The sequence below is a fragment of the Numida meleagris genome, chromosome 7 (assembly GCF_002078875.1).
Source record: "Numida meleagris isolate 19003 breed g44 Domestic line chromosome 7, NumMel1.0, whole genome shotgun sequence".
Taxonomy (NCBI): Eukaryota; Metazoa; Chordata; class Aves; order Galliformes; family Numididae; genus Numida; species Numida meleagris.
Window position 1 is genome coordinate 7,859,408 of NC_034415.1, and position 26,077 is coordinate 7,885,484.

At 43.4% G+C, this 26,077-nt stretch overlaps 2 protein-coding genes and 1 long non-coding RNA gene across 20 annotated transcripts in view; 2 read left to right on the forward strand and 1 right to left on the reverse strand.

The window, feature by feature from the left end:
- The window catches only part of RABGAP1L (RAB GTPase activating protein 1 like), a 208,717-nt gene extending 198,019 nt beyond the window's left edge, over positions 1–10,698 (reverse strand). For 2 of the 5 annotated variants that reach the window (XM_021404053.1, XM_021404052.1), the window contains exon 1: positions 10,504–10,687. The gene's annotated coding sequence lies outside the window, so the exon portion shown is untranslated. Of the gene's footprint in view, positions 1–9,581; positions 9,712–10,503 lie in introns of those variants that run through there. The other 3 variants (XM_021404048.1, XM_021404051.1, XM_021404054.1) reach the window with 3 other exon arrangements.
- On the forward strand, positions 13,103–22,533 carry LOC110402233. 3 transcript variants are annotated; one of them, XR_002440980.1, is made up of 5 exons: positions 13,103–13,151; positions 17,654–17,795; positions 19,757–19,813; positions 20,278–20,370; positions 21,044–22,423. It is a non-coding gene; the product is annotated as an uncharacterized LOC110402233 (long non-coding RNA). The 3 variants fall into 3 exon arrangements; XR_002440981.1 differs by lacking the exon at positions 20,278–20,370 and having other exon boundaries at positions 22,408–22,533; XR_002440982.1 differs by lacking the exon at positions 20,278–20,370.
- RC3H1 (ring finger and CCCH-type domains 1) overlaps positions 24,581–26,077 on the forward strand; it is a 59,969-nt gene continuing 58,472 nt past the window's right edge. For 2 of the 12 annotated variants that reach the window (XM_021404035.1, XM_021404042.1), the window contains exon 1: positions 24,966–25,136. The gene's annotated coding sequence lies outside the window, so the exon portion shown is untranslated. Of the gene's footprint in view, positions 24,729–24,959; positions 25,137–26,077 lie in introns of those variants that run through there. The other 10 variants (XM_021404037.1, XM_021404040.1, XM_021404039.1 and 7 more) reach the window with 10 other exon arrangements.

A 26,077-nucleotide genomic window follows, 5' to 3' on the forward strand; every position in this document is an offset into this window, starting at 1 on the left:
CCAGATAAAGGAAAGAATACCGGGTAAACCGCTAACCACGGAGGCAGCGCCCAGTAACTTGCCCGCTTGCATTTGCCCGTGCTCCACAAACAAACTGCAAGGCACAAGATACAAAATAGAGTCGAAATAAGGCTGAGGAGCGTGTTTTTCAAAAACAACTCCTCAGCCCTAAGATTTGTCCTCAACCAGTTAGTGGCACGAGCCAGCAGGTGACAGGCAGGTGACGCTAGCACCCATGCTTCTCACTGACACATACGACTTCACACTGTTTACAAGTGCAACCAACGCTAGCTAATCCAACTTGTATGCAAGCAATTTAAGGAAATATGTTTGATTTGCTGCCTATTAAACGTCTTCTCCCTGGCTATCCCCTTTGAAAGCATACACCTTAGAAGTAAGTGTAAATAAGGCAGCTCCCGCTATCCTGAAGAGGGATATCCTATCAGTCTTTATGGGTATTTTACGGAAGGAAAAGCAACAAATCCCCACCAACAAGAAGCACAGCACATCCATACGCCAAGATCTGGTAAACAGGTTCACTGGGTAGCTTATCACAGTGTCAAACAACTCGCTTAAGCACAGCAGCTCCAATTTCTACCTCCAGGATAAAGCAAGCAGCACAAATGAGGAACTCAAGCACATCTTCACACTGTTTGCTGCCACCAACTGAAACGAATCTTCTTGAGCCAGGAACTCTTTTTCGCATTTGGAAAATAAAAAGTAGCAAAGAGTTCTCTTCAAAGAGAACCTGATTATTCTCAGCTGAAGTAGCATAGGACAATCACTGCTTTAAATAGATGTAATCTTTTCTTCCTTAATAGTAAAAAGAACAGCATCAGCCTAATTCAGCCTGGGGGACAACCTCTCTCCACTAAATATACTGGAAGTTTCAAGCAGGTATTTTCTCTGCAAGCTATGATTTCCAATTAGAAATGCATGATGTAATGCAGAAGAGACCATATGGAAGAGCAGCATGGCATAGGCAGCAGAGATTGTGTATGCCAGCCTCTCCCCCTGCCAAACACATGCCTCATGGAGCATCACTTCCAACAAGGACCACTGAAACACAAGAGAAATGGTGACTTCTTGCCTGCCACTGCCTGCCTTCAGAGCCAGTAACATCCCTCTTCAACATAACCGTTGCCACAGCGTACAATTCTCCTCTTAAACCTGCAAAATGCATTTTGGGAATAGTAAATTTTGCAGATTTAACTTGAGCTTCCGGTGCCCTGTTCTTAATCCCAGAAATTAACTTTATGCCATCCAACCACAAATAGACAATGACATTTCTACCTCTCCAACGCTGCAAAACTGTAATTAATGGAACACAACACTGCAGGCTGGACTAGACAATGGTTCTTGGCCTCTTCTAATGTTATCCAATTATTTTCCCTTGTCGCACCTCTTTTATTCTAGCAGCTGCCACAGGCAATCCTGAGCTGTGAGCAGCCGTTCCACACTTCTTCATACTATTCACTTACAGATTTTCCAGAATGAGAGGGCCTACGAGCCCTGGTCAGACAGCCACGTAAGCTTCTAGCACAAAAAGGTGAAGAGAGAACGTTTCTTTTAAAGGCCACGGTGAACTGAAAATGAAACCTGAAAGTTAGGAGAACTGCTTCAAATTGAGAAACTTGAGGGCAGCACTGCAAACGGCTTTAACTGTTGCCTGCCTTGATCCTACGCGCGTTGAACTGTAATGGTGCTACACAGAAACACAAAGTTCAGCGTGTTATCGTTTTCGTATTCTCCCATTCACGATGCACATGTGTAATTCTGCTCATTTCGTACGTTTTCCTGTTTACTGAAAGGATATCTTCAACTTGACATTGTCTCTACACTACAGCTGTGCTGTTTCTGCAGCTAAGACGATGTAGAAGTATCATCTGAACAGAAAATAGGTACTTGAATGAATGAGTGAGTGATCCAAAGAAAATACCCACGGCTATTATGTTAACTGCAAAATGACTTCATACCAACCAGTGAATCTGGGGGAGGTGTCCCTGCCCATAGCAGGGGGTTGGAACAAGATGATCCCTAAGGTCCCTGCCAACCCAAACCATTCTATGAAACGCTTCTTTAATTTTGATTTGACCAGTACGTTACTAATTCCTCTGCATGCTGGAAGTAATGTCCTGACGTCTCACATTCCTAGGGCAAGTTTTTACATTCTGAGATGCAGAGTTCCTGCTAACTTCCAAGGCTGTGCCAGATTTTAGAAAATGAAAGAAAATTCATAGAAGAAAACAAAATAGTTCCCTTCACAGAAGAAAATTATCTTCCATTGTAAGAACAGGACATTATGTAATCAGATAATCAGGTACTAGAGCACTCTATCCACTTAGTCACATTAGGGAAAAGAAAATAATATGACTTTCCTTACCTTTCTGTTTTTCTCATTTGAAGTCTAAAGGATCAATACAATTTGTACACATGATCTATCAAGATAAGAACGAGGTTTAGTCTCAAGAAGATCACTCTGTATTTCAAATTACATCCACAACTAACAGAATTCACTTTTCCTCCTAAGTGATTAACAAGAGCATTGGTCTAAAAAATACATAAACAAAACCCTAATAATTAAGAGACAAATGATCTTTTGATTACTATTTTACATTCCTATTGTTAAGAATTTGAAAAAGGTAACAAGTACTAATGAGGAATTATAGAAGACTTCCATAAAGAGTCACCTTTAGCCAGCGATGACATGAAAGGCTTCCAATAAGTAAATTAAGCGTGGGCTGCCTGCAAGAGACCGTGCTGCCAGAGGAGTACAAGAGTTCATGTCTCCATCAGCCCACAGAAGAGATGCTACGGTCACCTGAGCTTCAACAGGAGCACCCATAGGCAGAGATGTCACAGTGCACCTTTCTGGGATCAACTTACAGCGAGGGAGTGGGAGAGCACAGGAGTAGAACCATACCCCCAGCAAAAACAATTCACTGCTTAGCCTTCCAGGCAGATCACCAGTAATACCCAAGTTCTTACACACCTTGCTTATTCAATGGGATAACTCTCATTAGTGACATTGGATGTAAGGCTCAGGCTAATCTAGACCAGCTGCTGACATCCTAGAGTAAGGTCTTGCTAGGGAAAAGAATACAAAATAATATAGTGCAGTTGCACATACCACCCCAAAGGATAACCAGAAAAATCTTGCAAAAAGCAGCATTCTTGTTCATTCGCTTGACAGTCACCTTACCTAACACTACCCAACAGCTATGAACAGCAATAGCACCCCCCTGTTCAAGCAGGCTATCCAAATAGCTGGAATACTATGTTATATTTCTAATGTGAGCAATTCACCAGCTTGCATGAAATGAAACAAACCCCAATGAGCCACAGAGCTGTATCTCCCACTGCTAAGCACCATACAAGCTAGCACAATGACAAGCACTCCACTGAGAGACTGTAAAAGTGCAGCACCTAAGGGAGGTGGGGAACGACATAACCTCAGAGTCAGCGTTACAGCAGAGAAAGCTGACATCACTCAGGAAAAGTGAAGCGCCAAACCCACAGCTCATTTTGATGCTGAAACCTAAAAATTACAGCGTTAATTTGGGGATAAAGTGTTATTCTTGGAAGTAAAGCAGGAAAGTCAACATTACGAAGGTGCCACAGACAAACCTCTCAGCTCCATCACAGCAACTCACTCTTAAAATTTCAACATAACCAACTCTTTCATTTTTTAGTCAACTACACAACAAAAAGAGGATAGTAATTATTCTGATACCCATAAACCTGTTTAGCAGGATGTACAGTAGGCTATATTCACAGGGATTGCTCAGTTCTTTCCACAGTCACAGAAGCCATGGGACAAGCAAACGGTTTACAACAGAAGGAATCCAAATCCAGAATACTAAGTGCAGCCAGGTGAGCTTCAGCATCCTGCCACACTCTGAAGTCAAAGCTGAGTCTTCAACAAACCCAACACAGCATCCAAGCGCTATGAGCAGGGGGAGAAAAACAACAATCAGGTGTTTCTGAAGTCCCAGCATAGCAGATGGTTTAACTGCACATCTACAGAGGTAAGAACAGATGTCATTCAGGCACCTTCGTATATTTTGAAGGGAATACACAAAATAATGCAACTACTTCTTTCATGCTCCACAGCATGACACCAGAAGGAACCAGATACAAAATCACAGAGGCCAGGGATAGAAACCAGGAGGGCACGCTGGAAGAAGGATGACCTGTGTTTGTCTTATTACACGCTTTGTCTCACCCACTCTTCCCTGGCTACCACCACACACTGGACACTACTCTGCAGAGCGTACTTCAGCCTAGCCCCCTTACAGTCAGCATCAATTGCAGTCAGATTTAAAAAAAAAAAAAAAGGGAAGCTGTAGGAGTCAAAGGCAAATACAGAAGACATGACAACTACGAGGAACTTTCAACTTCATGTTAGTTTTTGGGGGATTGACAACATATTTTAATGGACATTTTGGTCCATCCTTTCCCCAACCCCTCTCCCCTCACAGTTTTTATATGTACGTAGCACAATAAGCAGTTGACAAATACTTTCCAAACAGCACCAGGTATTGAGCTTTCCACTGCACCCTTAGTCGCTTCCATTCCTTACTTTCCTGTCTCAAAATCACTGAACAGTTATCTCCAAAAAAAATAACACAGATCTAGCTACTATTTCCATTTCTCGGAACTTTATACATCCAATAACTTGTATTCAAATTATTCTTATTAAAACATTAACAACTAGGACCAAGTACGACAGGAATAAAAAAAGTTCATGGCACAGACATCTATGAGGGAACACAAACAGCCAGCACAAACTGACAGGATGGTATTTCCAAAGGCTTGCCTTCCTGGCACTGCCTGATCTGAGTTCTAATTCAAGTTTTACTCCCAGGGCAACCGCAGCCACACACAGAAAGCTCTCTTCCAATTCCACAGCTGCTTTATGCCCAACTGCTCGCACACACGCTGGAAATGCTGACACAAGCTACAGATAGCCCAGCAATATCTCATAGATACAGAAGGTGAAGAATCGTCTGAAGAAGCAGCAGCCTTACCCGCCCTCTGTGCTGCTTGCACGAGCATCCAGGCAGCAACACGCTGAAGGAGACGGGACAGCTCCTGCGACTGACTGACAAATAACCCCAGGAGGAGAACGGAGGATCAGTGCATTTCCTCCCAGCGCAACGCTTGAGTAGGCAAGCGCCTGTGTTAGCACCATCACAGCACAGAGCACAGTCAAAAACAGGCAGCTCAGACCGGGGACAACTATTACTTACGCTACACTGCCACCAAGGATTTACTTGCGAGATCGGAGTTCAAAATAACAGGAAATAATGAAAGGATACAGCAGAGGAAGAAGATAAAGCAAAGGCTTCGCAGAAAAGCAAGGAAAAAAAACCAGCCAGCACTTCTCTCTGCCACAGGCACTCCCAAGGATTCAGCCCAAGGTCCAGAAGGGTCCCCAAGAAACAGGCACGCATGGCAGCCTGCAGCGCTCACCCTCCGACTGAAGTGAAAGACACCTGGATGTTATTGAAGGGCAGAGAGAAAACGGCAAATTATTTCTGCCAGCTTATTTTAACAACTTCGCCCCTTCCTGAGTTTCTGCACCTGTTTCTAAATTAAAGTTCTGGATTTTGTATTGCGTGTATACAGAACCACACAAAGACAGCGCATCAGCTGGGGCACTCCTGATAATTGTAATTGTAAAACGTTTGTTAGAAATACTAATGTGTACACACAGCATATACACAATACATAAATACATGTCATGAACTCATCTATAAACACATCAGTTACTTCTTCACTGATTAGTTCAGTAAAAACACAGTATTTTACATAGTTCTAACTTGTCCTTTTCTCGTCTATCTTAATTATTATGCTGAAATAGGCAACAGGAGTCTAGATCTCTGTGAAGTGCAGTAATCGAGTAAAAATAGCTGATTTTAATTACTTTCAATTGCTTTCCTCCAAAGAAAGCACAGATTGCTATAGAAGTTATAATCAGAATACTAAAAAAAGAGAGATGCTCCTATTAACCCACTGTAAGCCCACAGTGCTAAGTGAATGATTGTATTGAAGAGAAATACATGTACTTCAACATAACCACTTGTAAACAAAACACTGCTGTGGCTGGTATTTTTTTTAATTACTGTGATTTCTTAAGATAGAACCCACGTTAAAATAAAAGGTGGCATCTCTCTGAATAGCAGGGAAAATTAAGATCAGTGTGACCTGATTGTTTAGTTAGCGTCAATCCTCAGAGTAAGAAGCCCAACTCTCAACCTGTTCTTTCCAAAGGCAAGGAAGAACATTAGCTTACAAAATGCAACAGATCACTGCCCGGAATATGCCTGCTATCAAGGAAAACCTAGCTCTGTGCCTTAAGATATACACAACTACACGACAGAAATTGAAACATCAATTATACGATAACTTAAAAGCATGGCTACTTAGCTGGACAGCACCCTGGGAGGACAAAGGTTTCAGAATTGCTCAGCACAACTTCAGGATTCTTCATGACTCCTAAATTTGCTGTACAGAAGCTTTGGGAAGGAAAGCACGGGTTTATGCAGGAACAAAGAGACAAGTTCCAGTTGTAAGTACTTGAGTATGGACTGCATGAAGTATTAATTAGCTAAGCATACTTAGCTTCCTGCTAAGCATAAACAACTTTTTATTTACCATGGACAGAAAAGGGAAGGGCGCACACAAGTTTCTACCATTTTTTTTTTTTTTTACTTGTGGCAAAAATAAATGATGCATGGTTCATTTTTCACATTATTGTGTCTCCTCAGCAGCGCAGTACAAGCTGTGCTCTGCATTTTAGACAAGATGTAGAAAAGGCTGACATACTTCATGCCAGCGCCTGTAGGCACTGTGGAAAAGAGCAAAATAGTTTTTGGGAAATTATCAGCAGTACCAGCTCCGTTAACAAGCAGTCACAGTCACAGTCCTCAGGAAGGTATTGGCTTCAGTGGTAGTCTAAATGTTTTCAGACCCATTACTGAGATCATTAAAGAGTGCAACCTCAGCAGGTTTGCCAATGACAGCAAACTGGGCAAAGCGGTCACTGCACGGGAGGGCACCGCATTCAGAAGGACCTGGACAGGCTGAAAAAATGTGATGGCAGGAACACCTGGAGCTCAGCAAAGACAAGACACTGCAACTGTGTCAGAATAAGCCTACGTAACAACGCAGGCTGGACTCTAAACAAATAAAAACCAACTTTTTCAAGAGATCCCAGCAGGCAATAACTTGAAATCAAGTCATCAGCGTACCATCACAGCCAAGCAGGCTAAGCACTCCAGCCAGCAGGGCCAGCGAGTGCTCCATCCCCTGTGTTCAGCACTTGTGAGATGTCTGCAGCACCATGTCCAGTTTGGGTCTGCCCAGTATGAATCAGACAATGACACACTGCAGCAAGCCCAGTGGATGCCACCAAAGCAGGTCAGAGGGCTGCAGGACAAGCCCTGCGAGAAGCTGAGGTTGCTGAGTTTGCACAGCTTGCAGAAGCAGCTTAGAAGACTCTTTACTGCTATCAATGGAAGGTACAGAAAATACGGAACAGAGTTCTTCTGGATGGTGCACAGTGACAGGATGTGATACAACAAACACAAGCTGGGAATTAATTCCATTTATTTCATAGGGGAAAAAAAATCCCCATGAAGACAAGCTAACTTGGAAACAAGTTGCCCAGAAAGGCAGTAAGGGACCGAGCAACCTTCCCCAGACTGGTCTTGCTTTACTTGAAGCAGGTACCTGGATCAGGAGACCTCTCGAAGCCCCCTCTAACCCAAATGGTTCCATTTTCATAAGTTCCCACCTGGAACACTTCTGATACCAAAACTAAGTAAACACTTTAAAACCCATGGAGGCATTTTCTAATACTCTCTACAGAAATGTTGTCTCTTTTTAAAGAGAAGAATATAGAAAAAAAGATGAAATACATCAACTTCAAACTCTTGTCAAATACTTCGGGCTTTGCTTACGAACCAGGACTCTAGCAAAGGAAAGAATCATTTCAGCGATCCAGTTGCAATAATGGCTCCTTTAATACCTGTACTGGTGTAACAAAGTAAGATCGAGGCTGGAATAAAATATCCAAAATACAAATTTCAAAACAAAAACACACTTAAAAACAACTTAGTCTCCTTTAAGAGGATAATTCTACAAAGCTTAATGTTAGCATTCGAAATACACGTTTTAATTCTCACTTAGAGGGTCAAGATCAAAATTTGTGGAGTAAAAGCACGCTTACAGTAAAGATTAGCACAGCTAATGGTCAGGAGATGTAAAAGGTTCACTGTTGCTATTTGACATGTTTGTGCACCCCTCGTGCTGCTATGGCACATGAGCCCACTGGGCACACAGAACGGGTATAATCTAATGACAAATTAGTCTGAACTGGAAATCAGAAGGTTTGTAATTACTAAGGTCAGTCAAGTCTGAAATAGCCTTTCAGCTGTAACAGAAATAATAAAAATAAGATTGATTATTTTCAAATTAGAGCTGAATAAATTTCCAAATGTCCTATCTAATAATGCCTACATCATTCGTTGCAATTAATGAACCGACAGCAGGTTTAGAGAGAAGAAAGGATAAGCAAGGAGAGAGCAAAGACCCAGCCACTGCGGTGGGCAAGCAAGAATTAAAATGCAGAAATAGAGGTGGCTCTATTGCTTGGACAAAAACAACAACAAAAAGCACCACTACAAATGACACCATGGCTTCCTGATCAACGCATGCCAGTGCCTAGGAGCTCTTCCCACCTTGACTATCATTTGCTGCCTTCAGCACAAGCAGCTACACACTACTCAGCTACACACAGAGCAGCTCCTCCCGGCAGCAGTGCCTCACATGAACTTCAAGCCCCTAAGAGCATGGCCCATATAAGTGCATCACCCACTGCAGCTCCTGGCTGTACCACGGCCACAGCTATAGCCACACACACCCCTCAACACACACTTCTTCCTTTGGCTGGAGTCAATATCCATACAACCAGGCAAGAGAACTAGCTCAGGAAGTTGTTCTAACCATAAAGTAACCTGGAGGGGGGAAAAAAAAAGAAATAACAAGTACTGCTTTTTGACCAGTTCTCTGCGCTCACTTCCTCGTGGCACAAGTCCCACTGCTGACACATGGGAAGAAGCAGCCCCAATTCAGGTCATCCTCGATTGCTCTGCAGTACGCACTACGGCCTGGATGTTTTTCCAATCCTCTTACTAACATCACTAAACCTTAATCTGTGAATCACTTTTCAAAGGCCCGCATTCTATTTTTACCCAAGCAATCCTGCATTTCACTGTAACTACCTCAAAGAGAACACTGCAGAGCACTTGAAATACCACTCTGATTTAGCTTCAACTCCTGCAAGACTGAGCTACTGTGAGCTTCCATGTGTGACTGCATTAGTGGTCCCCTCAAATTTAAACTGCAAACTAACCTCTTAATTAGTACCAATACCACATAACCCATACAAACGAACAATGCTGCCTACAGTGGTACCCAGGCACAGGCATAACACGCAGAACTGATCTTCTCCCCCAGTACACATTCATAAGACGTGGCACATGAGTCAGGCTGATGGTACTCAGGACTTTCACCTGCTTTGATGAGGTTCGGCCAAATGAAGCCACGCTGCTCCCTAACTTACAGGGAGACGATGCTGCCTGCAACATAGCCACAAACTCTCTTTGGAGACAAAAAGACAGCCGCCCTTTTCCCAAGTTTTACCTGAAAAAAAAATCACTAATGTGACTGTGAGACTACAGCCTGAGGAAAGGAGAAGCAGTGCTTACCCAAGGGAGCTATTGCTTATTTCTCGCTGGATTTATTACTGCCTTAAGATAAAAAATATTGGCATTTTAAATCTTTTTTCACCTTTTACGCAAAAGGGCGGATACGCACATGCAGGTATGAGATCACGGGACCCCAAAGCCCCACCAGTCCCTCCTATGCCCCCCCCCCCGCGCTGGCTGCTGGGGCCCCATCCTTCTCCAGGCTGGGCACCCCGCACTCCTTCAGGCTGTCCCCGCAGGAGAGCAGAGCACAGCCGAACCGGCCGGCACGCGGCTCTCTGGGAGCAAAGTCCGCGGCGCACCGGGGAGCCGGGCGGGCAGACCGCGCCGTGCCGCCTCGGGCACCCGCGGCTGCGGGCAGCGCTTCGCCGGAGGACACGGATGTTTGCGCCCAGCCTCGGCCAGGGAGGGCCTAGCAGGGAGCCTGAAAAATTAAAGGGAAAAAAAAAACAAAAACCGAGGCACTCGAAAACAGGCAGATAAGTGAGCGGTGCCAACGGCACAGGGGCAGGACTGCGCCAGCTCGGGCTTCGGGAAGGGACTTCACTTTCCCTCAGAGGAGGAGGGCACAGGCGCGCTCCCGCAGCCCTCCCGCGCACAACTTTGCGCTGCGAACGCCCCGCAGCCGCCGCCCTCACGCGGGACGCGAAGCGGCGGCCCCGGCCCGCTCCCCGCACCGCCGCCCTCCCCTCAGCCCGGAGCCCCGCGGCGGCATCGCCTATCTCACCGCTGCCGGCCCAGCCGTCCTCCGGGGCGCCTCCGGCCCGTCCCGGCTCGCCTCCGGACGCAGGGCGGCGGGCAGGGGAGGCCGAGCGAGCAGAGCGCGGCGGCCGCGCAGCCGCCTCAGGGCCGGGCGAGCGCCGTCCACATTCCGGCGGCGGGAGGGGAGGGGAGGGCAAGGGAGGATGGCGGAGCGCAGCGCAGCGGGTGGGGGCACGCGCGCGCCGCTCCCCTCCTCCTCCTCCTCCTGGCGGGCCGCGAGCGCCCGCTCCCGGGGCGGCGGCGGCGCGACCGTCCCCGCCTCAGCGCGCCTCAGGCAGCGAGGCCCGAGTCGAGTAACGTTAAGATAGAGCCTGATGGGTACGACGTTTCTCTCCGTCCCTTTGAACGTGAGAAAGGCCGGCCCTAAGAGTGTAAAAGTCCCGGCCTCAGCAAAGGGCAGTGACGGTGACACGCCAGCAGCGCTGCCTGGGAGAGATGGCATTTTTTTTTAGCGCTGGCTCACTGCGCTGCAGACCTCTTATCAGGTGTTTTTGTACGGTTAAAAAAATATTTAATATTAAAGTAGTAAATAGACATCTATGTTTAGGTAAACATCTGCAGTGTTTACATGTAAATAACAAGAGGTTGTCCCATTGGTTTCTTTCCTCCCCCTTGTACTCCATGTGGAACAAATTGCATTTGAATTACCCATAACTCAGGCAGCCAGTGCACACTCAGCATCAGACACAGCCCAGCAGAGCGTGACAGCACCGCGCAACCCAGCAGCCCTGCACCTCCATCCCTGCCAGGCCCGTGGGCAGCACAGCATCATGCGGGATTAAAAAGCAAGGCAACAGCTGCAGTGAGTGTTATGAGACAGGAATAAGATGAATAAAATGCAACTGTCGACATGCTCAGGTGCTGCACGCTTCCGTGAGAACGCGCGCACCACACAGCAGGAACTGAAAGTCGTGTTCATTATCAGAATTATCTTAAATGGTCGTAACTGGTTATCATTATGAAAAGAGGCTGTTGAGGAAGTACCAATTGGGGGAATCAGCAGGAGGACACACAGCTGCTGATATTATGAGGGCTGCTCCAGAAGTAATGCCTCCTGTGTTATTCTGTTGGCCCACGGTGTCAGAGGCAGATGTTGGTGGTACGGCAGCAGAGGTTGAACCTTCCTGCCAGTATCCCATTACGTGTTGCTGCCACGTGGCAGATGCAGCAGAGGGGCAGCCTGACAGAAGAGCATCTGACGTGGAAGCATGGATGTAGCAGAAGTGCCTCACTAAATTCCTCCATGCAGAAAGAAGTGGCACTCACTGACACTTGCTGAACATGTGGAGAGCAAACAGTGGACGTTAGCACGGCGAGGGGTGAGTGCTGCATTTCAGCAGTGGTTCACCTCCACTGGTGAAAATACTTAGAAGTACAGCATGCATGTTCTTGTTTATTGCTGGAAAAAAGACACAGCTAATGGCGGTGACTATACTGAAAAATAGCAATTTGTAGCTAAGAATTTGCTCTATCAAACAGCATTATTGCACTCTTCGTAGCCATTTCTGTGGAAATAAATAGGAGCTATTACTTTCAGGGATAGCTTACATACATGGATAGTGACAAAAAGAAACAGAAAAGAACAAAAAGGAAAAGCAGGGACCTGTTAGTAACCCCTGAACCAAGAAGGCAAAGGTGCTTTAATTTAAGTAAGATCCTTTAAAGTGTAAGAACTTGTAACACAATACAAAGCACAGCAGGAACAGCAGAGCAAGAAGATCCTAAGCTAGTGGAACAGAGGGTTAGCTCAGATACAACACCAATAAATACAAAAACAAAAGAAAGGCACTGCCTATTATCAGAAGGCCTGCAACACACAGGGATGCCGAACAAGATCCCCCTCACCTCCATTGCTAACCCTGAAATGAGGTCTGGGAAGGGGTGGATCCGGGCTCCACCTCTTCCAGTCACTCAGGAGCACTGCTTGCACCTGAGCTCCCCTTGGTTGGCCCTGCCTTCCCACCAGGAGCTCAATCACTGCTTCAGGCCCTGACTTAGCATTTCTGCTACAGAACCTGTGACAGTAAGAGACTTGAACGAGCTAGATACCTCCTCAGAGAAGTGTTTGGGAGACTATCTAGGTGGCAGTGGTTATTAATAATGACTTGAGAAAGGGAACTCCCAGTCTGAACGTAAAATCCCACCATGCCAGATCTAGGAATAAGTACACTGCAAAAAGTTTGCAGTTTCTTAAAGAAATATTAGGGCCAGAAACAGACCATCCCAATGAGAAAGAAGGGAAGCTGGCGAGAGAAAGCCGTGGCTAAATCTAAACCATTTTGATGACTTCTACCTCTTGCAAAAAGATAAACAAGAGCAGAATCTAGGTTAAATGACAAAAACTAGTGACAAAATGACTGTAATAATAAGTGGGGGAAGTGAGGTAAAGCAATTGTAGTGGAAACGCTAAGTCACGGCCTGAACCAGTGCTTGAGCACCTGCTGGGAAGGCAGGGCCAGCCCAGGGGAGCTCAGGTGCAAGCAGTGCAATGCACCTGAGTGACCAGAAAGGATGGAGCCAGGATCCACCCCTTCCCAGACCTCATTTAAGGGCTGGCAGTGGAGGGGGAGGATAGCTTGTTGTAGATCTCTGTGTACTTGAGGCCTTCCCAAGGTAAGTCATTTTTCTTCCTTTGTTTCTGTATTTATGGTGCCTGTATTTGCTCTTGTTCTCATTTGCTGCAGCCTTGGCTTGTGCTGCTCTGCTATTACTGCTGTACTTTCCATCACATTCTTGCACTACAGTAATCAAGGAGTCATGATGAAGTTAGTTTTTATTCTCTGTAGTAGTATTATTAATTAATTAAACAATAGTATGTCAAAAGCACGCTATGAGATCTTGTCTTCAGAAAGCTTTCTGGTGCTGAGCTACCTACTATTCACATAAGAAGGCAAGATGAGGATGGGCCATGTAAAACTTATATAAAATGGTGAGGAAAAAAAAACACTGAAGAGTAATGCTATGCCATTCACGTACCAACATGAAGTTTCTCACAAGTGAGATCTCCTGGTATTTTTGTCCTGACTCCCAAACTACCTAATTTTAGGTGATGCAATATGACAGAGAATGTTTTTACTTGCATTTGTGGAGGATATCCCATTTAGGTGAGAGCTGCAAGCATTCTAGAAGACAGAATTGAACAAATCACGACAAGTTGAAACAGAGTTCTGAAGTAAATAGAATGTAATTCTGTAAGGTGAGAAACTTGCATAGTGCTGGGAATAATTGACTGTAAAAACACAAACCAGAGACAGACTGGTTAAGTAGTTACACGAAGAAGACTTAGTTCATAGCAGTTAACAAAAGAAAATGAGTTAACAGAAGTTTGGTGTTTTTTAAAAAAAGAAGTAGTTACTGAAATGTATAAAAAGGCTGTCACGCATAAGAAAAGCAATGTTTCTACTCCACTGAGTTCAAAAAGGCTTTTGGTGAAGAAAACTTCTCAATTTTGGGTATATTCTTTCTGGGGAGAACACTAAGAGCTACCAGAATTGTGGAAAACTTCACCTACTGAGTGTGACTGATAGAAGTCCAGCTGGACACCTGAAAAGTCTGCAAGGACATATGAATGTATGGCCTAAACAATATAAGAAGTTGACATAAAGGAAGCAGTCTGTATATGAGAAAGGTGAATGCACACAACAGCCCATCTGTTTGGTAATGGAAATATTTTTTTGCTGTGTAATAAGCTCTCAAGTAAAAGTACTGAATGTCATAATGAGCCTTTCTTTTTAAGTATACCCAAATCCTTAAACTTGCAATATCCTGTGAGGTGCAGTGAAAGTCCTGAAGACAGAGTATCTATATGTTAAGGAAAAAAGTGGGTGTATATTTTATTTATATATATATATATAATTCCACCAAGGTAAAATAAATCAATGCCAGGCCTCTCCTGCATTATCCACTATGGGGAGCTGAAGGGTAATCTTGTTGGACAGATGGTGATAGAGGAATCTAGTTGTACTTTTAATTGGAGCTCTAAAGTCCATGTGTACTAACTTCCACATCCTGATTTCTGCTGAGCTCACGTATAAATGTTCCTCTTCATAGAGGGAATGCAAATTCATCTTCTCTGAAGGATGATGAGGTCATCTAGCACTTGCCCAGAATGGGCACCTCCTGTATCTGGTCCCTCTGCCACTGCATCAGGAACCAGGGAACTATGGGGTCTGCCTGAGAAAACAGGCTTGAGGAAGGATTCCTGTTTAGGAGGTAATTAATTGTATCCCCATAAATTATAGACATGAACTGTGTAGTTCAGAACAAAACAACCAAATCTGGGGCGGGAATGCTGGGAAAATATATTCTATTCTAGGACATACTGGGATATGCAACCTGTATGGACAGGAAGGTCCCAGAAACTTTTTGTCTGTCTTTGGATGTGCTTTTGTATATCTTTTTAAAACAGAATTTCCAAAATAAAAAATTAAACTGTAGAGAGTATTTATAATTGATCCTGCCATGCTTTTTCCCCCACAGCTCAAGCAGTAGCATCATTGCAAGGACCTTGCCTCAGGTCTTTACAGTACATTTGCACACTGCCCTGATATATTTCTATATTGATCTTACTGCTGGAGTAAGCTTTAAAATCCAGAAAAGCGAGTGATTTCTTACACGTTTAGAACTAATAGCATTGGAAATACTTAGGAATAGATAATGCAGTGACTTTTCCCTAGCCAGGGAGGTTTCGTATCCCTAAAATCATAAGGCTGGTGCCAAACATCATATGCCTGAGGTAAAATCAAGTCAAATTCTCTTCAGTGAGTAATGAATTAATACTTGAACTTTATGTTTAAGTATTTCACAGTTTAAATGCCTATTGAGGCTTTCTAGTTATAAGACATGGAAAAGTTCAGTTCAATGTGTTAAAGATGCCTAGCGCATTGTTGAATTGTAATTAAATATTGACACAGCCTTAAATAAACACACTGTTGAATTCTGTACACATAATCAAGAACAGAATATAGATAATCTATTTTATAATGTGGCTGTTGGCTTCCCATATTTGGTGGTTCAATAGTACAGAAATGAGTCCACAAGTCATTTCTGACAGAACAAATCAATGTGAATCCAACAGCGGATTCAGTGGCACTGCTGAAGTGCCATTAGCTCAGTAGCAGGCCAGCAGAAGGAAGGAGGAAGCCGTCCACGTTTTTTGGGCTGGGGATGTAAATGAATACATAACAAGGAAGCTGCCTCCTTCTGAGAAACATAGCTTTGATAATTTAACTAGCGTTGAGCTCAGATTTGGTGGAAGAGTTTGGAAATCAAATTGAAAAAGGCTATTTTTGTACTTTAAGTAGATCAGGGTAAAATTTTTATATGAAAGGAAGCTGGAAAACAAATAGGTAACTTTCCTGAAAAAGGTGATGAGGATTATCTCAATCTTCTGAAGATGGGCAGAGACATACTGTGTCATGTAACCTTTCCCTTCACTGTATATATAATATAAATACACTTAACAAAGTATGTTTTACACAGGTCTTATCACCATGAGCTAATCTCTCTATTTCTTGTGTATGGCATAATGAGAAAGAAACAGTTAATTCTGAATCTGCATCAGAGTTATCAAACCATTACTAGAGCACGTGGAAGCCAAATCAATTTTCCCTTACATATCTTGCCTAACTTGTATGCGTTATACACCACGCCCCACGTCACATCAGAAATGACCACTCACATGCTGTGACTGCTTCATGGCTGGTCATTGTGTATTAATTAATGTAGGCTATACCTGACCAGAGCTTGAGTTGCTCAGGTGATGATAGCTTGTTATCAAAAAGATAAAGCGTCAACATCAATTTATTTCCTGATGTTTGCATAGATCTAATGCATACATTTCATGCTGCTGTGTTAGAAGATCTTTATCTTGTTTAAGAAACAGAATCAGATAAGTGCAAAAGTGAGTGCTAGGAAATGCTACCATCAGATCACAAAGGGCTTTTGTGTTTATATATATATGCTATGTATATTCAGAAGTATTCATTTTATATAAACATACACCCACACAAACCCTGAGTACTGTACACATTCTCTGATATCTAGAATTCCCCTGATGCCAAATCTATGCTCTTCTGCCTTTAAAGTCAAAGATCTTATTTCCATAAATGCCAGTCTGTTGACATCCTTCAAAAATGTGACACATCCCCAAAAGTTGTTGTTAAAAAGTTTCTGAATCTTAACATCAGAAAAGCTGTTGGAACTTCAGGCCTGTCTGTGGTAAACTGCAGTTGGTAGGCTCTATTAGCAATGCCCTACAATGTGAGGACTAAGACAAAAAGTCAGTCAATGTGGAGCAAAACGCAGACAGGGGGAAAGGCTTCTGTATTGCCAATGTATTTCTACTCAGCAGTGTGTGTATTTATTATCGTGAGAATTCCTGACGTTCCAACTAACCCTTCATTGGAAAAGTTCTGAGGAATAAGAAAATTAGAGGTTTTGTGACAAATAGTTTTCTGAGGAAGATGGCCATCAGTTGGCTCTTTGCTAGATCTGATAACTAAACTGAGCAGCAATGGCTATAAGGATTCAGCCTGGTTAATAGTGTGTAAATCTCCTTCAAGATACATAGAAAACCTGAAATATGTAGAGTAACTCAGCAGTTGTAATCTCGTGAGGTAGAAGAATCTGTGGCTGAGAACTTCCAAAAACTTGAGAAACAATTTACTGTGCCATACTGCAGCTCAGTATTTATTAATCACATGGATTCTCTCTCTGGTTTTGTTGGGTTCTTGCTGTTGTTTTGTTGTTTTTAGCAGCTAGCAATGAAAGGCAGATTAAGGGTCAGATTTCTAAAATTTTTATACTGCATTCCAACATTTTCCTTTAGATTTGTGAGCTTGAGAAGTACAGTAAAAAGCCAGTTTGTTTCAGGCTTTGCCTCCTGACACCTGTGTGTTGTGGCTCTTGGACCTCAGAAATTAGTGTATAGATGTATGTCCACTCTTACCTGTTTTTAAATGCTTAACTCACCTGCGTGAAACAGAAACATTCATGTTGTATATTTCATACAAAAATAAGTGTACATATCCATGTGTGTTTCCTCAGGAAGAAAATATAAGGATAATATTTTTGAGTATGAAAATAGAGGACGCTCCCTTTTTTTTTTTTTGCAGAGCACTATGTGTTAACAGAAATACTGGTAAGAAAAGCTGCTGCCTAGGAGAAACAGCAATAAACTGCAGCGTCAACAAACAAAGTCTAACTGCTGAAAAGAAGTTCACCTACAGTCAAGTTATAAAGACTGAAGACAGCAAGGTGAGTATCTCTTTCTTTCTGACTCCTGTGTTCACGTGTCTGTCAAGCAGAACCGCTAGAAAACCAAAAGCACTGGAGACAAATACACCGGGGATACTGTGGTTTTTACATATAGGAATGAGAAATTTCCCTAACAGAACAGAAAGAGCACTTCTCAAAATATGCTGGCTTTGTTAACAGGCGAAAACTTCTGCTCGTGCTGTAGCCTTCTGGGTGCCTCAATCAGCACAAAACTGATTCCCACTAATGTCCAGGAAACTGATGTTGCTCATTCTAAAATGAAATTAATTTAATGTCGTATAAATTTACATACAAGCCACATCTGTGATTGTGTTTGCAGAATATGTTCTGATCCTTCCAGTGTTGGGTTTTTTTGTTGCTTGTTTCTTTTAGCAATTATATCAGTGGTTTATGAAGAAAAATAACATCAAAACTACTTAACTAGCCAAACCACAAATACTATTCCTTCCTGTCTGGTAATGAGAGCTGATTCCACCATTTTGTTACTATTTTTTACTCAATTTACAGTTTCCCCTTATGAATTTCCTTTTTCTTTTGTGGATGCCTCCTGCTTCCATTGCTGGAGTCAAAGAAAAGTAGGCAGCATCAAGTGACACATCAGATTACTACTGCCATCAACCAGCCAAAAAAAAGTTTGAAAAATCCTTTTATTTTTATTAACAATAAAAGATAGCAACTTAGCTTTTAACTTAAAAAAATAAATGTTCATAGTCAGAATGTTAAGTTAAAAAAAACAACTCTTCAAGTTAGGATTAGTGATGTAATTCTTGATAATGATTTACCAAAAGCAGATAAACATGAACAACAAAACCAAATGATACTATACACTTACAGTTCAGAAATACCTGTGTTTCTCACTCAGATTGAACTGTTGGAGTGCTATGTACCAGCTTTTTACTGGTACAGTACTAAGAGAAAACAAGAATATTGCCTTGAAAATAAATTTAAAACTAGGAGAGGAAAATATTAGCAAAAAAAAAAAAGGTAAGGTTCTGTGTGTGATACAGTTTGCTTGTGAAAGTAGATGTGATATGTAGAACCTGGTAAAAGTATTAAACAAGTAACCATACAGCTCTGAACTCAAAAAAGGAATCTCAGCCTACCTGAACAAATTTGTCATGTTCCCGGTGAAAATACTGTTTTTGTAAAATACTTACCAAGTGTGTGCTGCACCTATATGTTACTCAATTGATTAGCATCTTCTCAAAAAAACAGTGAGAAATGGTATCTTAAATATGCCCCCTGCAATTACCTGAAAAAAGTACTTTTAAAAAACTACCAGCACTGAGAACTGTAGTATCTGAAAAAGCAGGAGCTACTAGCTAGCCCCACTAATAATAGTAATAGTAATAATTTTTTAAAAAAGACAAAAAAATACCACCCAAACATACTTTATGCATCCATTCATTAATGTATTAAAGCTTATTTGGTCCTTTACTTTCATTTTCCTACAAGAACTGACAATATGTTTGCTGGAAGATGAGTGTTGGGTGTTCCCAAACCAGTACGATACTTCAGTCTCTACGGGTGATGCAAAGCAAAGTAACTCCTGGAAATAGTATGTGTTTTTTCTACAGAATCGTTGTGCAACCATAGAAAGGTGAAAGAGTCCCACTTTTCACTTGTGCTCTAACTTGGAAAATAGACTGGAAAAATTACTCAGATAATAGTTTACTCATAATGCAGTTACTGTAACTTGCGTAAGTGTGGAGGACAGAGTGATGTCTGGTGGTTAGGAGACCAGACCATGTGTCAGGGTTTTATTCCTTATCTTGCCACTGCTTGCTATGTGAACCTGAACAGTTGCTTAACATCTACTACACTTCAGCTTCCCTTTCAAAGTGAGAGTAAGGTTGTGGTTTTATACGCAGCTCAGCAAAGATACTGAATTGCTGTAGAAAACCCATGCTGACTGTATCACACTTGTCTTTTTCTTCCAGTTTTACCGAACATGAGGAGTCTGCCAGAAAGGAACAAAAATTATGTGGCTACTTCAGGTGGTTTTTGGTTTTATACACATGCAAGCTAGTATTCTTGTAAAATGTGATTTTCTTAGTTCTCATTGTCAGGGCTCTCAGTGAAAGGCTGTTGCAAACTGCTGTGCAACAATGTTAGTAAGGAAGAGAACAGATTTCAACAAAAGTGCCACCAAAGGAAGCAAAGGAAAAACTTGTGCTTCTGCTTTCTGTTGAAATAGAAAAGAAAATAAAAAAGGAACTAAGCTGCAAGATGAGGAGGTAGCAGCATATGGCACTTGACATAGGCTCTTGGCCCTCCCCATGGAGGATTCAGAAGCCAAACAGATGGTTATTTCAGCAGAGGGCACCAGAATGACAAATATGTTGTAGTGCATTTGACTTGCTCTGCCCCTTGAGCATTAAATCTCTGATATTGCCACAGCCTCAGAATGGGTTTGTGTCCTTGTTATGCTTTGTCGTCTTATATTTTATATTGCTTCCAGGCATTGTGTGTTTTTTTTCCCTCATGCCCTGGAAAGAGATGTTGCTGAATGACTCTGGAAGATATACCATTAAAGCAAACAAGGCAAAAACAAGTAAGCAAAAAGGCACTAAGGAGTACCATGAGAATCTGTGACACTCTACTAAGTCAGTCTATAGGATCCCTCAATGTTAGTGGGACAGGGAGGCTAATGAGATGCTACAGTGAAGTGAATCCTGTCTTGAGAAATCATCAGAGGGAAGTTTCTTACCTTCTTTGTTGTTCCTTCTTATTTTACATATTTATTTTCTAACAGCAACTGCAGCCACAGTGTATATTTGTGTAGGTTATTTCATTCCTAGCAACCAGAAAACACAAATGTTAACTGCACCGATATTCTGCAGAACTGTTGCACATAGCATCGAAGAGCTGTAGAAAGTTTTACAAATTTTTAAACAAATATGATAATGTTTGGAGAGTTACATAGTATTATCTTGCTTGTGTAAATTGAATGGTAGAGAGATAAGCATTCATGGAGTTAATATTGTCTCACACTTAATGCCTTTCACATTCCATTACATCAGTAAGGCTTCTCGTATACATGAAATGTAAATTTTGTATCTTATGGTTAAGATACTGAGCATGCCTTTCCACAGTGGAAGACTTTACTTTGTTTTCATCTTCTTATTTTACAATTAGCATGTGTAACTCATTCTGAAAGTTGCATCTGAACTTTTGTTTGGCGGATATTCTGCAAATTCTGCAATGAATATTGTTTACTTTTGCAGTTGTAACACTGGAAGGACATGCTTCTGTCTTCTGCTTCTGTCAGTGAAATTTTATAAAACAGCAGGAATGTTAGGCTTTATTAATGCATATGGTCAAGCACACAAAACTGCTGAAGATTTCCTTATCTTTTATTTTATATGATACATGCAAGATATGATTAGATATGTGAAATAACAGGAACATTTTCTAATGTTTGAAGCCAATTAGAAAAATATTTCTTGCCTTTCATTTTGATATCACAGGTTTCAAAATGAGAATTTTTCCATTATTATCAGCTTTACAGGTCATGCAGGTAACTGAAATAGCGAACTGGAACACTGCCAATGCATTAAGAATCTTTTCTTATGAGTATGGCTTCTGTGTTACTGCACTGAAGTTTTATACGGGGAAACTAATATAAATTGAATAATCAAAATGATACTATTTCACAGTGCGCTGATACTTTACCTATTTCCCCCAGTCACGTAGGCTAGGCATAGGGACTCATTTCTAATGAATCTGAAGGTTACTAGGTTGGCCACAAATGTAACATGTTAGAACTGTGGCTACCTTAGCATCTCGTTGGTGAGAGGAACAAAAATTATAAAGATGTAAAGGAAAATTGACACGCTGTAGAATCTAAACTAATTGCTGTTGTTTTTTTAAGGACAAAAAAGAACAACGTGAGTAATTGGAGAAAAATGACAGCAGAATTAAAAAGCTGAAATGAGATATGAAAACAGTAATCCTAAAAGCAAAATGTTTGTGTTTTGTATGTTAAAGCAATATATCATGTAGGAAGTAATGCTGGATAACTGGAGAAAGTAGACATTAAAAATAAACTAGCTATCTAGTGAGATCAATTCCTGGGGAAAAAGAAAAGGAACAAGCTCACCTACAAATCTATGAACATGAAAAATCTAGGACAAAAAATAATCACCCAGAAAAGTGTTACTCTGAAGATTTAAAATGGGTTTTGAAATTCAGAGCAGTCATCTTTGCAATGTTACTTAATAAGCATAGGTCATTCCAGATACCACTTCTCAAAACAATGCGGTACTGTGGTAGAATATGTTGTAATATGGAAAAGTGTTGTCAGCAAGTAAACACTGGTAACAGAACTTACTAAGTGGTAATAGAGTTAAATGTTGAGGGCAAACATAAGCTACCTGAAAATGAAAACCTTTCAATAGACAGGAATAATATATAGGGACTGACTATAGGAAGTGGCAGAAGGCTCCAGAATGAAGTATTAAGAACCCAACTGAATAAAACATCAGGATGATGTACTCTGTACCACCACCTGATATACACTGGGGAGAGGGGAGCATGTCCTCAGGCCTCAACTGTTTCTGATTTCTTCAACTTTGTTTAAAGTTTGCAGAGAGCACCTACCATTTTAGCTCCTGGAGCTGGCTCCTGTGTCTGAACAAGATACTAGCAACTTCAGCAAGGTTAACATTTAGGAGAGGAACGTGCAAAAGTCAGCAATTGCTGGGTCAAAGTTTTCTGTGGTATGAAAAGTTTAAAATTAGAATAACAGGATGAAGTAGATATTTAAATTTATACAGGATAACGTGCAAAGATACTGCTTCATAGTTCATTTGCAAGAAGAGGGGTTGATTAGATAGCAGTGTGATGATTCAGATTTTTTATAATAAACCATGCTGCAATTTGCCAACTGTTTATATGAAAGATTGTGATTCAAGACAGACTCTTACATAATTTATACAGTCATTATGAACAAGTGGTCTTTGTGTCATTGTAGGAAGCGTTACAATGTGAATGTGATGATAAAAATGTAATAATGTACTAATCTGTGATCGTCCCTGACTTCTGAATCTGGCAAACACTGATATTTCTATTAAATCATTCATCAAGATATTTAATTGTGTAAAGATGGTACAAAGGATTCTGATGCTTACAAACATTGTTTTAAATAGCTGTTGTCCTTAGGCTCTTCCATCTGTGAAGTTTTTTGACAAAACAATAAAACAGCCATAGAGCTTGAGATTCACACTTCCATATTAAACTGTGGTAGTTGCACTTCTGCATTCCTTCTGCTGAAGGAATGGACCAGTTCACAAAGGTTTTCTCAGTTCTCTAGGCAATAGTGAAAAATAGGTCAAGGAACAGCTAATGGGTCATTCAGAGCACACACGTTACGCCCTAGGTGGCAAATTCATTTAGAATTGAGCCTGGCTAAGTTAAAGATGGCTTTTGCAAAGATCTTAGTCTTCCATGTTCGTAGGATGCCAAGTGCCTGTGAATATGGCAAGAACACCTTGTTTTAGGATAATAATTTAATGGCTGTTCTTAATATTATTTTATTCAAGCACTGATTCTTGATAAGAGTGAAGTTTAATTATGTTGGTGGAAAACTCCAAATTAGAAGTGTGATTAAAAGTGATATTATTAAAATCATTAAGGTGATAGAATTAATATTTAGCTATCACCACCACAAGTCTTGTAAAAATTATTATGAAAATCATAGTGTCTGCAATCAATAAAAGAGCCAGAAAGGTGTGCTGAATATTAAACTCCACATAAGCCTTCCTCTTTGTCTAAGAGGCTCTAAGTATTTGTTTCCAGGTTCGTCTGCATGATGTGACCCTGCTTCCTTTTGCAGGTTGCTATCTCGAGGCCCTGATTCTGGGCCTGGTTATTCCTAACCTGACATCGCACTGCTTCAATGATACCTGAAGGTCATACAGTCCTCTGCAGTTGGGATGTTGAACTGACAGTGCAGTGCATGTTCCTTGCGGTATTGTGAAGTGGTTAGAAATGCAAGGATTCCATGTGCAGCATCCCACACAGGCCTCACTGGGTGAGTTAAACACTGAAGCCTTTCCTAAGAGGGGAATAACAGGAAAAAGTATTAGCATGTAACTCTGTAAGACCGTATAAAAGCATAAATGAGCTTTTAGTGCCCGTTCTACCACTGAACAAAAGCAAGGAGTGAGAGGAGCTGTGCGTAACAAACCACAAGCAGGTGCTGGGGCTCCAGCTGGGCACACGCATGGGGACATCCCTAGGAATGCGCTGGGTCCACTGACCCCAGTGCTGGTTGTCACATTTGCACACAGATTTGAACTAATTCTGTAGTGTTTGCTATCTCAGATTGCCGTGTCATAGAATGGGAATCCAATTGATGCTACCTTGAAATATCCTGATGTTAAATAGTTTTTTAATGTTCTGGGGACTCGATGTCCATCCATTTGCACTAGCTAAATGCAGCAGTTGTCAAGAATGCATGCAAAATACTTCAAAATGTCCCCAGTAACCAAACTAGCTCCACTACTGCATGACACAGGAGGGCTTTGTGGGTCCCCAACGCATTTATTTTTGCTGGAGGACGATGGATCTTCCGGTCAGCAAGCACAGCTCTGTGCATTCCCGGGGACCTCCTGGGCATAGCGGTGTACAGGCATCTGAGAGCGCCTGGTTGGGGAACAGCATTTATTTATCATTTTTATTTTTATGAAGAAAACACAAACATAAGGCCGGCGCTGGGGGACTCCGAGCGGCACCGCAGCCCGCCCCGTGCTGCACATCCCGCCCCGCCTGAGGTAAAATGGCGGTTCGGAGCCTGAGGGGCGCTCAGCTCACACAGCTCCTCAGCACGCACTGAACACGACGAAGAGCCAAAACCTCGGTCCCGCAACCTCGCTGCGGCTGCGTGAGCGCTACGGACGAGGAAATGAGGTGAAAGAACGAATTAAGAAAAAAATCAGCAAACCAAAGCACGGAGAGCGTAGGGGAGCGCGGCGCCCCGAGGGCGGCTGCCGGCGGTGACAGCACCCCCACCCGGCAGCACCGCAGCACTCCCCCGGGCCCGGCCCGTGACTCGGCTGTTTCTCCCGGTTCCTCCTCTCCCTCCGCCTGCCGGGGGCCGGGCGCAGGAAGGGGCGGGCGGCAGCGCGCAGGGAGGCAGCCGACGCACAAGATGGCCGCTGCTGCAGCGGCGGCGGCGGGGGTAGCGGTGGGGCGGCGGGCGACGGCGGCGGGGGGAGCCCGGAGCCGGAGGGGGCAGGAGGCGGAGGGCGCTGCGGCCGGCCCCGTGTGCCGCAGCTGAGGGGGCCGGAGGCCGCTGCCAGGAGACCGGCCCGTGTGGTGAGTGCGGCGTCCCTCTGCCCTCGCCGCGGCGGGGAGCGGGGCCGGCCCCGAGGTGCCGCTGAGGGCCGGAGGATCGTGCCCGCGTCCCGCGGGGTGCGGCGGAGGGGCGGGAGCGGCCGTGGGGCTCGCGGAGCCGCCCGCCTCGCTAGGCCTCAGGCTTTGCCGGGCTCCATTTCCGAGCGCCCCGGGAGGGAGCTGCCGAGGCGAAGGGGGAGGGGAGGGCCCGCCGGTTGGGTCCGGCCGGGGGGTGGGGGCGGGCGGCGTCGCCTCGGGCTGCGGCGGGGAGCGAAGGGGCCGGCGGCTTTGTGCGCGGCCTGCGTTCGCTGCCGCCCTTCCCGAGGGCCGTGTGGGCCCCAGGAGGACCGGCAGCGGTCCCCGCGTCGCTGTGGCTCGATTCGGCGAGAGCAGCCCCGCAGCGAGGCCGGAGCCCCCCGGCTGGTGACGCGCTCCCCGCCGCCCCCTTCCGTGCCCGCGGTCGCCCTTTTGTCTGCGGCCCCGAGGGAAGAGCGAGGGGAGCGCACTTTCACTCCGTGTTCACCCTGCGTTATTTTAGGATTGCGGGGCGAGGATGGGTAAGGTTTCTGGTTGGGAGTGCGGTGGCGGCACAGATGCGTTGTAGCGAGTTGTGGTGGCTGGGAGCGCCCCGGTGTAAGGTTTTGTCTGCCCGAGCCATTGTGAGGCCTGTGCCATCTTAAAACCAGGGAACCGGTGTGTTTTTTTTTTCCTTGGGAAGTTCTAATGTCGAATTTCTCCATGCACGTACTTTTAACTAAGAGTTGCTGTCTTGTTTTTTAATTTCAGTCAAGTGCAAATGAAAAATCCGGTGTGTTTTCTATTTTATCGAATGTGGCCAAAGTAAATTAAAAAAATAATAATTATAAAAGAGCCAACAACTTCCGTCATCCCTGTAACAGGTTTAGTAGCACTGTCTTCTGATG